The sequence below is a fragment of the Triturus cristatus genome, chromosome 5_2, assembly GCF_964204655.1.
Source record: "Triturus cristatus chromosome 5_2, aTriCri1.1, whole genome shotgun sequence".
NCBI lineage: Eukaryota > Metazoa > Chordata > Amphibia > Caudata > Salamandridae > Triturus > Triturus cristatus.
In genome coordinates this window covers 988,302,355-988,316,962 of record NC_140588.1, presented here as the reverse complement: position 1 = coordinate 988,316,962, position 14,608 = coordinate 988,302,355, and the positions used below count along the sequence as shown (strand labels likewise).

Here is a 14,608-nt window from a genome sequence, read left to right as displayed (position 1 = left end):
AATTCATGAACTTGGACTGCGCAAAATGATGGCACAATAGGCACTTCTACCAATCCACCCCCCTAACCTGACTGCATATGTTTAATACCTCTGCCTCGTCCGACTCTCCCGTTCCACCCAAGCATGACGCATGGATGTACAGCAAGTCCAGGGAGCCGACGGCATGATGCCCCGCAACGACTTCTGATACCCTGAGAAACGACTATCATGATTAGACATATTGTTTTACATCTTATGCTAATTATTATGATATAAGTAAGTCACTGTCAATCACACACCGGTACACAACTTACAGTTCCAGGACAATAAATAACAGCAAATACCGGAAGCCGGCGGCATGATGGGCAAGACTTCTAATATTATGTAATACAACTACCTCCGCTATATATGTTGTTATACATACGCGTTCACAGCAAGGATACAGAAGAACAAGATACCGGACTATGATGCCTTGAAAAGTTCTTTGCATGACGCGCACTGGCAGATCTAATGGTGCCCTGAAAAAAGTTCTTTGGCATGCAGCGCATTAAGAAGGCAACATTCCCAATCGTAAGTAGAATATATACCCAGATCCGGGCTAATGACTTTGACAAGAAGCGCAAGCGATGCGAAAGCCGAGGGCCGCCTCTCACCGCAAGCCACATCTTAGCCGCATCTTACCCGCTACAGGGCGGCCCCCCTCTGTACCTGTGAGCTAACTTCTGGCTGTTTTAGGCGAACCGCGCCTTCTGAGCTGCGTGGATAGTATCGCTCCACCGCCGCCATACAGGGCTCGACCCCCTTGTGTAGAAGTTGGAGGACCATGAACTTATCTCACGGGTGTCTTTACCTCGCCTCATCAGGCTCTAAGGAAAATTCCAACCGCGAGCCGCTCCCGCTGCCTGCGTGGGTCAGCGGGGGAGTGATCAATTGGTGAAATAATATGGCAAGCACCGAATGCCTAGATGTAGCGCGGTATAGCCGCTGCTTCATCAAACAATTGCACCAATAACTATGGGTGCGAACGGCCAAATTGTTCGAACCCACTGCCTCTCACCACGGGCCGCATCACGGCAACCGACCGGACACTCCATTATGTTCAACGCAATATTGTTCCCAAACTTTTAGCACAAATACACTCGACAACAAGGAAGGGGGGAGGGAGCGTCCCCTCGCCTATCGCAGCGAGACGCCTCGCACTAATAACAGTAAGGTTCCTATCAAAACGCTGCCTTTTATAGGAAATACGCGCGAAACATCGGCGCGTCCCCCGCATCTGACACTCCAGTATGTGAAAAACGCATTATTATTCGAAAAACTTTAGCGCGAATACCCTCGACAACAAAAGGGGGTGGGGGGCGTCTCCTCGCATATCGCAGCGAGACGCCTCGCAGTACAAACAGTATGGTTCATATCGCCACGCGGCCTTTATCAAAAATGTTATGCTAATTTTACACCACCAGCGCGCGTGCACCCACCGCTGGTTTCATCTTTGTTTTAAAATGCCTACAGCACCTGGTGTTCACAGGCGGTCTCCCATCCAAGTACTAACCAAGCCCGACCCTGCTTAGCTTCCGAGATCGGGCGCATTCAGGGTGGTATGCTCCACGGAAGTCAAACAGTATGGTTCATATCGCCACGCGGCCTTTATCAAAAATGTTATGCTAATTTTACACCACCAGCGCGCGTGCACCCACCGCTGGTTTCATCTTTGTTTTAAATGCCTACAGCACCTGGTGTTCACAGGCGGTCTCCCATCCAAGTACTAACCAAGCCCGACCCTGCTTAGCTTCCGAGATCGAGCGAGATCGGGCGCATTCAGGGTGGTATGCTCCACGGAAATCAAACAGTATGGTTCATATCGCCACGCGGCCTTTATCAAAAATGTTATGCTAATTTTACACCACCAGCGCGCGTGCACCCACCGCTGGTTTCATCTTTGTTTTAAATGCCTACAGCACCTGGTGTTCACAGGCGGTCTCCCATCCAAGTACTAACCAAGCCCGACCCTGCTTAGCTTCCGAGATCGGGCGAGATTGGGCGCATTCAGGGTGGTATGCTCCACGGAAATACACGCAAAACAACGGCGCGTCCCCCGCATATGGCAGCGGGACGCATCGCGCTCCAAAATGAAATAATTAATTAAATACACTATCGCGACAGACCCCATGTGGGCGAGCTACGCCTAGGCCCCCTCAAACCTCCTGTGCCACACGCAACACTCCGCCGACTCGAACTCCCTCCACGTCGACGATGTGCCCCTGCAGCTTGCCGGAGGTTCGAAGGGACAAAGAGGCTGAAGATGGCGGGGTGCGGATTCAAATAGCCTTTCAGCGCCCCCTGATGACGTCACTTCGTTCACCCCCCTTTTCTGCCCTGGGGGAAGGTCCAGTCCCGTGGCGCTACTAAGGGCGCCCCGCCTCTAGGCGCGGGGGCGCCGGTCATTTGCAGATCTGCGTGCCAGAGGCAACACATTCAAACTAACATTCCGCTCCTAACTTTCGCGACAGGGAATACATAATATAGCTGGCCTCTTCTAAAGGACATTTATGTGAAGTATAAAAGGACAAAGAGGAGAAACTAAAGACTGGATCCCCATCAGTGAGCCTGATTTTAATGAAAAGGCTCCAGCTGCTTGACTAAGGTCTGACACGAAGAAAACACTGGAGCATTGCGCATAATAATTTCTGGTTTACGCCACCACTCACACTTCTTGGAAACATGCACTAGCAAGTTGTAGGATACATTCCCCTCACCCACTCCCATCTCAATTAACACAGTTTGTCATTTGGGATTACTTTTTTGAGATAGTTGGTTCTTCATTATACCAAAAAGCGGGAGCATGCATTTTTTGAGAGTTTGCCGAGAGCAGAGTGCTACCCCAAAAATGGTGTCATGGCGCTATGCTTAACTCACTAGGGGCCAGATGAACGCCCATTGAATTTTGCGAGTTGCCACTTGGGACTGCTTTGTCAATAAAGCAGTTTTTTTTAATGCAGCCCATTTTCCATAAAGAAAAACTGAATACATTTAAAAAAGAAAAATTTAACTTTTCAGTGACCACTGCCTGCTCTTAAAGAACATTTGCATGTCCATTCACAAAGGTGAAAGTGCCCCCTGGGGACCCCTTCTCCTTTTGCAAGTGCATTACTACCCAATGTATGATCGCAAAACAATCATACATTGGGTAAGGACTCGCTATTAGGAAGGGACGCCCTTGGCTCGCCCCTTCCTAATAGCGAGTCGCTAACCCTATTTTGCGAGTCGCTAATAGGTTAGCGACTCGCAAAATAGGGTTAGTATATTGGGCTGAACTATTTTGCGGTCACAAAGCGGCCAAAATCCCCTTTGCGACCACAATTAACGGTTGTACATCTGGCCCTAGGAGATTGTGGGAAAGTACAATTATACGGCAAAAAGATAAGATTTCAGATGCTTTGTGAAATGCTAATAAGGTGACATAGGGTGAAGGAAAGTGGGAGGGTTATTTTAGTTAGAGAGGTACGAAAATGAAAAGACCTGCCTTCCCTACTAGTCTGCCTTGTTCAAGGAATAATAGCAAGGCCGGCTGGGGCAGATCTCAGATGGCGACTAAGCACATAGATGGAAAGCATTCTCATCAAATCATCCGGTCATTGTTTAGTGATGGCCCGTTAGCAGAAGCAAAGAACTTTGAAGATACATCTTTTCTCCACTGTAAGTCAGTGGAGAGACCACAGATAATTAGAAATAGAGTGGAATTTCTTAAGCCCAAGAAGTAAGCAACAACTGTGTTTTGAATAGCCTATTGCTTTTTAGAAAGACTCAATTACAATAGTCCAGTCTGGATAGAATCTTGGACACTAGTTTCCCAGCAATCTTTGGGCACAAGGAGTAACATGCTCTTTAGGAACTTTAGGAAGAAAAATCATGTGGAGATAGAGTTTGAGATATATTCTTAAAAGGTGAGGGGCATATTTACAAGGGCCATCTCTCCGCTTTTTTGGCTTTTAAAGCCAAAAAAGCGGAGATAAAAATATCGCCCTATTTACAAGAGGGTGATAACATGCATTAGCGCATGTTAGCACACTATTACCCGACGCCTCCCTTTGCATCTCAAATGAGATGCAAAGTGGGCGGCACTGGGCAGTACAACCTTGTAAATATCGCTGATGTACACATCGCGATATTTACAAGGCTGCCCACGCATTTTAGCAGACGTTAGTTTTTGGAGAAAACAGCTGTTTTCTCCAAAAACTAACGTCTGCTAAAATGCAGACTTAGCTATACTTACCATTGGGGGTGAATTATGCTGATACGACCACAGGGTCGCATCAGCAAGGTTATCGCCTTTTTCCATGGAACATCGCTGGAAAACCATGGAAAACATCGCTATAGCTGGAAAATTATCGCCATTGCGCTATGCGTTGTTAATACAACGCTAGCATGGCGATAATTTCCTGCGAAAGCCAACGATAACATTTTTCTCCCTAAGAGCGGCCAGCGATAATTATCGCTGCCGCTTGTTAATATGCCCCTGAGATGGGTGTCAAAAAGGATGGCTAAATTTTTGGCAGAGAGAGTGGGTGTAGGAAGAGAGACATGAGCAGACTACCACCAGTCGGAATTCCAAATTGAGCTATCACCAAATACTCAAACCTTAGGGGCATATTTATGAGGGCTTTGCGTCATGCTTGCACCACACAACACCATACATGCACAACGAAAACCACTCAGTCATATTTATAAACTCACGCAAAGCCACCTTGTGCGGCATTCAATGGCGTCACAAACATGGAGTAATGCAATTGCAGTGCAAGTCACTACGTTGCCTTACTATGCACAAGGGAGGCATTCCACGGACGTTGGGGTGGGTGTTCCCACACAACTCCCATGTTTTTTGATGCATTCCTAGATTTACAAGGACTTGTAAACCTGGAGATACGTCAAAATCTTATGCCTTCCTAGGTGAGGCGTAACAAGGAGAAATTTCTTTATTTCTTCTTGTTATATCCCCTTTCTATGTGTTCTGCATTCTGCAGCACACTAGGAAAGAGGAAAATGCCTCTATGGATTGTTTTTATGCTGAAAGGTGCCCTTTCCTTCACAAAATCAATCCTGCAGGTAATGCAGGCACCAATGCACCATGAACATGCCATGAATGGCTTGTGATTAGGGGTGTATTCAGGATGCAAAAGTAGCAGACCCTCTGATAGGATGAGCCTATCAATCAGCGGTGATAACAGTCTGGTCTAAGTGGTCAGCTGTTGTTCAAAACTGGTTTTATGAATGAAGAGGCGGCCACACCAGGTCTGTCCAAAGGAAACCAGGCGCGACCCGCAGTGTAAAGGCAAGAGATAAAACACTTGCACACTGCGTCTGGAACTTAAGGACATTTTCTCTATGACGGATGGATTCTGCTGCCCAGAGTTCAATGAGAATCTAGGGCATGGGAGAAGACCAGCTGATTCTGTGAGACTTGTGAAGCATGCACTTTTGAAGAAGGAAGTTGCAAACAGTTGTCCAAGGTTTGGAAAGGTAGCTTACAGCACATCAAGGAAGCTGGTGTGGAAAGAAGCTTGCGGCACATCAAGGAAGCTGGTGTGGAAAGGAGGCTTGCAGCACATCAAGGGAGCCAGAGAGTGGGAAGCCTGATTCTAGTCCTTGAAGGTTAGATCAAAACCCCTCTAAGCTCCTCCACTGTGCTGTGGGAGCCTATACAAGCAGTAGCTGGGAATAGAGGCCAGTAAAACATGCCCTCACCTTTCTTTTTGTGTTCTCTGGGGGTATCAGGGTGAACTGGCACTCTGTCCAGCCACTACCCTCCTACAGCTAGCCAGTGGCTACAGGACTAGTGGGACTCCAGTAAACTATGACAAGACATCAGACACCTGTGTACAGATCCCTGACGCCACTAGAGCAGTGTCCTCACTCAGGACGGGAGGGCACTTCTGTTGTTTTGGGTGAGGAACATGGGGCTGATCAAGAACATTTGACTTGACATCACATGCTGAAACTGTATCCTTTCAATCCAAAGACTGGTATCAAGGCTCTAGCGAATGAGAGCAGCCCTGTAAAACATGGTTTGTAATATGCAATGCTAACTGTGTGTTTTCATGTTAACTGTGTTTTTATAGTGCTTGGCGTCTAAGCGCTATAATACTGTTTGGGGTCAGAACTCTGGCCCATAGGTTTATAGAGATATCTGTTTTTCACTGTTTATCCTAGTTTTATGTGTACTATAGTTATCATGTGTGTATTAAAGTACTTTTCTTTTATAAAAAGTGAAGCACTGACTGGACATTGAGTTTCTCGGCTGGTAGTAGGGTGTGAACTGTATTCTGAATGTCTAACCCCACCTAACCTCCTTGACTAAGCCTTGGACTGCTCTGTCTCGCTACCCTGAGAGAGTCAAGTACTGGAGAGGAGTGTGAGAAGTTGGCCTGATATATGCTGTCCACTAGTTATAGTAAGCACCTTGTATCAGTCCAAACAGCCCCTTATTGGTTATAGGTTAAAGACAACCTTTATTGAAAGCTATCCTAGTGGTAGCTATGGAGAGCAGCCTTCAGGCTAAGCCTTGAAGGAATGTAAAGCAGCTTGTTTTACCAGTCTATAATCTCTTGAGTCACTAAATGATAGATATCCACACCAGGTATATATATAAAATATATGTATTTATTACTAAACACACCCACCTAGTCTCTTTATGAGACTAGAGGTCAAAACACATAAGTTACACTTCAATAATCACAGTAAAATATCACAAATACACGTCAGGCCCTAGGGGCGAGCCAAACCATATACTAAAATAGTGGTATAAGAACCACAACTTAACTAGACCCAAGGCCTAGAGCCTGTAGAGTCGCTGGGACCCCAAGGAACCACCCAAGGTAGTGACACAGGGGAGCCACGGGGGCCGTGTGCAGTGTGGGAACACAGCAGCGAGATCCCGTTAACTTCTATGGGGAAAGTCGCGGTTAGATTTTTAAAGATTAGGGACACTTAGAATTGAGTCAGGACCAAACCCTTTTGGACTTAGGAAGTACTAGGCTAGCACCCACGGGAGCACCGGAGTACTCGTGTTACCTCACCCAGGGAAGCTGGGTGCATAGGTGTCTTTTGGTGTCGGGTCGCGTCGTCGATTTCAATGGGAGCTGGCGAAGAAGTGCTGCTGCCGTGAAGATGCGAAGTGTCCAAAGAGATCCAAGCCTGGATCGAAGATGAGAAGAACCTGAAAGCAGAGGGCACAGAGTCTGGGTCACTTGCCAGTGACCAGGGAGGCGATGAGCAGATGCCCACCGATGTCGGGTGATTTCAGGTGAAGGAGGTGAAGCTTGACTCTTCAGCCACGAGGACCAGGAGGCGTCGAGGACAACCAGGAGCTGGATTCAAGCTGTTCCATAAAGGATGTCAAGTGCTGCAGCATCGGTGCCTGGATTGGACACAACAAGCCTTGGCAACAGCAACCCACGCAGATACAAGAAAGATGCTTCGGTGCAGACCAGCAAGGTCTGTGGGACTCACCACTTGGATGGGAGTCAAAGCACATCTGGAGCAACCAGGAAAGCCCAAGGAAATGCGAAGTTACCCCCTCAGGGACCCACCAGTCAACGGACCAGGGATCGCGTAGGGACCTTGAGACAAAACACAAAATGGCGGCCCATGGGTCACTCGGAATGACCAGGCCAACAATCTTCAGTGGATTTAGTGCTCGAGGTGTGGAAATATGGATTTTTCTGGTCAGTTATGTCCCCTATCTTGGACCCCAACGGTTCTATGTGCATGTTACAAGTACATGTATGTTCCCTCCAGTTCCAGTTATGAAGACGCAAATACATGTGCGTCCACCGTTAACATGTCCTCTGTTGATCCGCCATGAATGGGCCGGATATTCCATTCCTAAGTACGAAAGGCCACTGCCTTTATATGGTTCACTTATGCCATTTTTACAGTCCAGGCAAGTAGGCCCTGATTCTGTCATCGAACTCTTCTTGCTTTCTGTCTTTGAAGCTCCAGTCCGAGCCTGCATCTGTGACCATGAACTTTGTCTCATTCTCTGCGCGGCTCACGAAGCCTGACATCAGCTTGCTGCCTGCCAAGAACTGTATTTCACCTTCGAAAATTATCTGCTCCGCTCCCTGCCCAATGCATTCCTGTCTAGTAGCTTAAGTAAACATTCTTCCAGCTACCAAGCAAAGGCCCGACTTCTCTGTCCTCATGCAAGTAATTCATAGCCCTGTTACTATGGAAGATTCCGCCCTCGCATCTAGTGTAGACACTTAGACGCTTGTACACGCACTAACAGTCAGTATAGTCAGTATAGAATAAGATTCTACTCTAAGAGACCTCTCTTTTGATAACTTAGTTCTTTAAACATAGGATGTTAGATATGATTTGGGATTAGGTTGACTTGACCCTCCAGACTTCTGTCGCCACATGTAGAGCTAAATGTCAAGTCCCCTTCACCCCCTAGTTGCACGTCAATTACACGTCATGCTGCTGCGCGCGCATATCTGCCAAGTATTTCTGCTGACATTGCGAAATTCTTTCATGTAACCACCCTCTTATGACATCACATCTGATGACGTTCTTTCATCACTCCCAGTTACGCCTATTTTTGCTACGTATGAATATATTATCACCACTATCAATTGTTACGCCTCTTGTATTGGCCTCACTGTAATGCCTATTGTATAAAAGTAATTGATTGTCAATAACGTATGTACTTCACTTCCTGAACCTTCGTGGTGATGGAACCTGGAGCAACCGATTATAATCGACCATTGGAATAAAGCCCATTTAGAACCTCTAATACCACGGATCCTGCCTCTTATTTACTGAGCTATTTTTATTATGTTTCCGTATCAAATTAAGTCCCGGTAATTAAATTATTTACCACATGAATGGCGCCCGAACAGGGACACTTTCTCATCTCACGCGCCGGTGGTGCGTTGCAGGCCTGGTCTCCTGCCACAGCTGGACGGACAACAACGCGTACCAGCAGGATTTCCTGTATCTCCCTCCGGTCAAGCGGGGGCGACTGAGGCTGCGATCAACACCCAGACGAGGCGGTGAGAAGTGCGAAGTATCCCGACCAGAGCCTAGCTGAGAGAGCAAGATCCGAGGTATACAGAGGCCCACCAGTTTTCCGAAGTCCGAAGTCGAGTCCAGTGTCCAAAGTGTTCGAGTCGAGTCCAGTCCGGTTCAAGTTCAGTTCAGTCTCCGAGGCCTTCCGTTCCGAGCTACCCGGTGAGTACCATTACTGGGGAGGCGTTCTGGCGTGCACATAAGTTGTGCCGGTCCAGACGGGTTTGGGTACACAAATCCGGTCTGCACTGTTTCAGCAGTGTATCTGTACTGTTTAGCAGTATATCTAGTATATCAAGTGTATAAATTCAGAATGATTCAGTTCAAGTCGAGTATTATGTTTAGTGATTAAGTTTTTCTTAGATCATCGTTGCTCAGTTAAATGTTAAATGTTTTAAATACGTTCAGTATATTGTGGTATGAATGACTGTTCATTATTGTGTCTATTGTATTAAGTTTGTTCAAAATCTAGTATCAGATCAGTTCTCATTAAGTTTGTTCAAAATCAAGTATCAGATCAGTTTTCAATATGCCGCTCTTTTCGAAATTAAGACAGATCACAACAAGAAAAGGGGTACTCGAAGAAGCTGTTCCTATTCCTCCTAGGGACACTCCAGGGTACTTCATGTATCATAAACATGGCTTAGACGCTATATTATTTCTTGATTTATGGGTAGACTACACTAAGGAATTACCAGAAAGTCAGAGGTGGCCCGCGGCTGGGACCTGGGATGCAGAGTGCATCGTGAAAGTAGAGGAAGAATTATGGAAAAAGAAAGCTAGACAATCACAGAAGGACGCCATTGAATTATGGCGTAAAGAATCGTATAGACGCACAGAAAAAGCACGTAGACAGGAAGAGAAGAGTAAAGAGAATTCAAATAAAGTTCAAGAAAATCTATTAATTGAAGAAGGTACACGAGTAAAATCAGAACAAGAGGACAGACAAAGACATGCCCTTATGAAGGGTATGTATCCCCTTCTGGCCGAGGGATTACCTAAGGCTACTGCGGGGATACCAAAAGACTTGCCACCCCCATTATTTCCAATAAAGGTACATCCTAAGGGGCATCCTAGAACAGCAGAAGATGTTTTTCTTTCCTCATATTTAGATGACGCAGCTCCCGAGTATGCTAATCCCGCCCCACATAGACCGCTTGCCAGGGAGGTTCAACGCCAAGATCCAGTACCTGTATCCCTACAGCAACAGGTTCTGACACAAGTTCCGGCAAGCACATCTGTTTCTGCATCTGTTCCTACAGCTACTTCTATAGCTGTATCCACACCTATAGTTGCTGTATCACGTTCAACGAATCCTTTCACACCCGATACTCTAGACGGGGCTACCGGAGGTGCTACCAATATCTTTTCTACGCCACCTAGAATAAATAAACTTACTTTTCAAGAGTCAGCACATTCACGTACCCCCAAACTCATAAATGCCCGTACGCTTAAGGAACTTCTTATAGATTGTAGATATGACCCTGTGCCCGGAAAAGAGGACGAAATGACCCTGGCATCATTACGTATCAGACGAGCCGCGGTGTATTTAGGGAAGTTACCAGGAATGACTATGCATCTAGATAATATATATCATTTTGTCCAAACCGGGCGAGATTCTGAATGTATTAACAGAGCTATGGAATACCAGAAAGTGGAGATACAGGGGGAACTGTTACGTTTCCTCATAAATTGTGTGATCAGAAATCAAGACCGACCGGGGGTAGACCCGGAAGCAATGCAGATTCTTACCAGATGGAGCCAGAATATATCAGAAGGGAGACATGATAAGCAAAACTGTATAATAGCCATGTGCCGAAAGATCCGTAAAGAAATAGAACGCCTACACGAAGAAAGATTAGCGGTAGACCAGTTCGAACAAAGCGAGGAAGAAGCATCAGGACTGCCCACAGGACAGTCAGAAACTATAGCCTATGTAGGTAGAAGAAGATCTTGTAATAGTACTAGATGTCTTACTGATCCGATACGTCCGATAGGTCTAGAAAATAACAGGAATTTTCAAACACCAATAATAAATATAAGGTCTAACGAGCATTCATTCCAAGCAGCTGATAAATTACTCCGAGAACAAAGGGGTTATCATTTTCTCGATTCTATGGATGAACAAGAATTAGCCAGGTCAGCTGTCCATTGGGTTGACAGTCCCGGGAAGTATAGTGATGATACAGTAGCACACACATTTTTGAATCTCACCCCAGATGAACAGCGTTTAGCTGGGATTTATATGATTCAACAACTTCTTATACTATATAAAAGCCAACATTCAGATCCGGGTCCCTTACCTGATATATTGACCGAATTACTCAAGAATAGATGGAGAGGTTCAGGTACTAATTTAATTAAAGAGATACTAGAATCAAGAAAGCAGTACATTCTTTTTATATACCCAGAACATGTCTCACTGCCCATCAAGGAAAGAACCACGTATTACATGGACAGACAGAATCCCTTACGAGAAGTGCACCCAATAAAGGGCGAGGACAATGAGTTTAAACGTGTATATGTATATACGCCCATATCGAAAATAGAATTGTTAGAAATGAAGAAAGTGGTACCCAGTCATGACAAAGACCCAGCGGGTTTCCACCGAGAAATTAAAGACATGTTACTCATGGGAGAGTATACCTATCCCGACATTATGACAATATTAAAGGTATTAATGCCTGCTGGCATTTATGAAAAACTCAAGGAAAAAGAGTGGGAGGTAGGAGACCAAAAGATAGATTGGACAGCATTAGAAAATGAAGAAAAGGCCCGAGGTCCAGGTTCGGGGCTTGGGGACAAAACTAAAGCACTGCCAGGTTTATTAGTCCAGGTACTGCCACGTTTATTAACTACGAAAAAGGAAGACTGGGGTGCAATCTCAGCCTGTAAACAAAAGCAAGATGAAGACACTAGTGATTTCTATGCCCGATTCGAAAAATGTTTTGGTATAAATAGTGGTATAAAAGCAAGTAGCGAGTCCTACCCACATCTGTTTGTGACAAAATTAGTTGAAAATTCCTTGCCCCAAGTGAAGAATAGAGTATTAAAATTCGAGAGTACCTGGCAAGGTAACACTCCATCACAAATGTTACAAATGTTACAGTATCATCACAATAGAATTAGAGAGGAACAAGATCATGAACAAAGATGCATGAAAGACACGAAAATGAAAATGCTAGTCTCCCAAACAGTTCTAGCTGAAGGACATAAAAAGGGTACGACACATTCTGGCGATTTAGCAGGACCTGTAAAAGGGACATGCAACTATTGTAAACAACTAGGTCATCATGTACACGATTGTCCAGTCCTGAAGCGTAATATCGCCACAGGTATCACAAAAGAAAGACCACGGCCACTTAGACAGGATCAGAATGAACAAGGAGCCTTGCAGCATGCACAGTCCATGCCAGCTCCACAACAGACTATACAGTTTGTGCCAGCTGCACCAGCGTTGCCTGTTGCTGCCACGCAAACCACGACACGACAACTGTACCAGACCGCACAGTATGACTATCCTGATTATCAACGATATGCATGAACCAGCCTAGAGAGGGAAGTTGACTTACCCCTTATCGAGATCCCTGTAGATCAAGAAGGACCTTATGTACATAGTGAATTATTAGGCCAAGACAGAAAATTTTTACTCGATACAGGGGCAAGTCGAACAACTATAAAACGTAGTGAAGTTCCAGGGGCACCCCTCTCAGGCTCACAGAATATTTCCCTTGGTTTTTCAGGAAAACCTATTGTTAATGAAGTGTCACAACCTCTTCCACTTACGATAGGACCTTTGACCCGAACTACAGATTTATTGCTTACTAAATCATGTCCAGAAAACCTGTTAGGAATAAAAACACTGAAGGCTCTAGGAGCTATAATATGTTGTTCTCCGGAAGGAGTAAGATTGTTTTTACGTGATTTTAAAGGTCATTATGTGTCTAGAGACATGGATCCCCGATTGCAGACTTTACCTACACATTTATGGGCACAAGGCCCTACTGATGTTGGTTGTATGAATATTACACCATATCGAGTCACACTAAAGGCAGGAGTGGTACTACCACGAATGCGACAATACAAGTTACCACCAGATGCTGTAGTGGCTTTACTGCAAATCATTGACGAACTCATTGCCCAAGGAGTGGTTGTAGAAACCGACTCCAATATATGTAATTCACCGATAATTCCGATTCTCAAACGAACAGATCCGAAGGCCCCGCCAGTATATCGATTGGTTATAGATCTGCGCGAATTAAACAAGTGTATTGTGCCACAATTCCCTGTGGTCCCCGATATCTCATCATTACTGACAGCTATTGATTCCGAAGCAACATTCTTTACTGTAATTGATCTCAAAAATGCCTTTTTCAGCGTCCCAATAGATCCGGAAAGCCAATATTTGTTCGGATTTAGTTTAAATGGACGTAGCTTCAAATTCTCACGCGCACCTCAAGGATTTACAGAAAGCCCCAGCATCTATAGCCAAGCACTGAAACGAGAACTCGACAGTATTCACATGCCAGTTAACACTGCCTTGCTTCAATATGTCGATGATCTGCTGATCACCGCTAGAAGCGAACCCGAATGTGAGAACGCATCACTGACAGTTTTACAATTTCTAGCCGAAAAGGGGCACAAGGTGTCCCCTTCTAAGCTGCAATTCTGTGTCCAGCGAGTTATTTACCTTGGTCACTCGCTGTCCAAGGAGGGAAGGCAGCTTACACCAGACCGCATTCAGTTAATAGCTAACATGCCAATCCCCAAGACACAAAAGGAGGTGCGGGCTTTCATAGGCCTCACTTCATATTGTAGGCAGTGGATCCCTCAGTATGCATTTCTAGCAAAACCACTCATTCAGTTGACAACACAGGAGGCAGCCACATCGACTGTTCTCCCTTGGACTCAGGAACATACACAAGCTTTTGAAAGCTTAAAGAAAGCTTTATGTCAAGCACCTGTTTTAGCAACACCATGTTACAGTAAACAGTTTACACTCTTTATTACAGAACGCGAAGGTACTGCCTTGTCAGTACTCACACAAGAACAAGCAGGAGCACACAAACCATGTGCTTATTTTTCTAGTACATTAGATCCCGTAGCTCAGGCTCTGCCGGCGTGCCTGAAATCAGTGGCAGCGACCGCTTTAGCAATAAGACAAAGCGATGCCATAGTGTTAGGACATCCATTGACAGTACAAGTACCACATGCAGTGGAGGTTCTTGTGAATCGAACGCAAACACAACATCTGACTATAGCAAGACTTACAGGGTATGAACTAACATTGTTTCAGCCACATATAGAAATCAGACGTTGTAACACATTGAATCCTGCCACACTTTTGCCTATAAATGGAACAGACCCACTAGCACATGATTGTATTGAAGTTATTACAATAACGACGAAACCCAGACAAGATTTAACCGATGTCCCGTTGTCAGACCCAGACCTGACGTTGTATGTAGATGGTTCATGTATGAGAAAAGGTACAGGAGAGTTAGTGGCCGCTTACGCAGTCACAACAGATACTGAAATCATTGAAACAAATTGCATAAAT

At 45.4% G+C, this 14,608-nt stretch overlaps 2 pseudogenes; both read right to left on the bottom strand.

Moving 5' to 3' along the window:
* Nucleotides 1–1,700: 1,700 nt before the first annotated feature.
* Nucleotides 1,701–1,820, bottom strand: LOC146829542 (5S ribosomal RNA; annotated as a pseudogene).
* A 108-nt stretch (nt 1,821–1,928) lies between these two features.
* On the bottom strand, nt 1,929–2,048 carry LOC146829541 (5S ribosomal RNA; annotated as a pseudogene).
* Nucleotides 2,049–14,608: the final 12,560 nt, after the last annotated feature.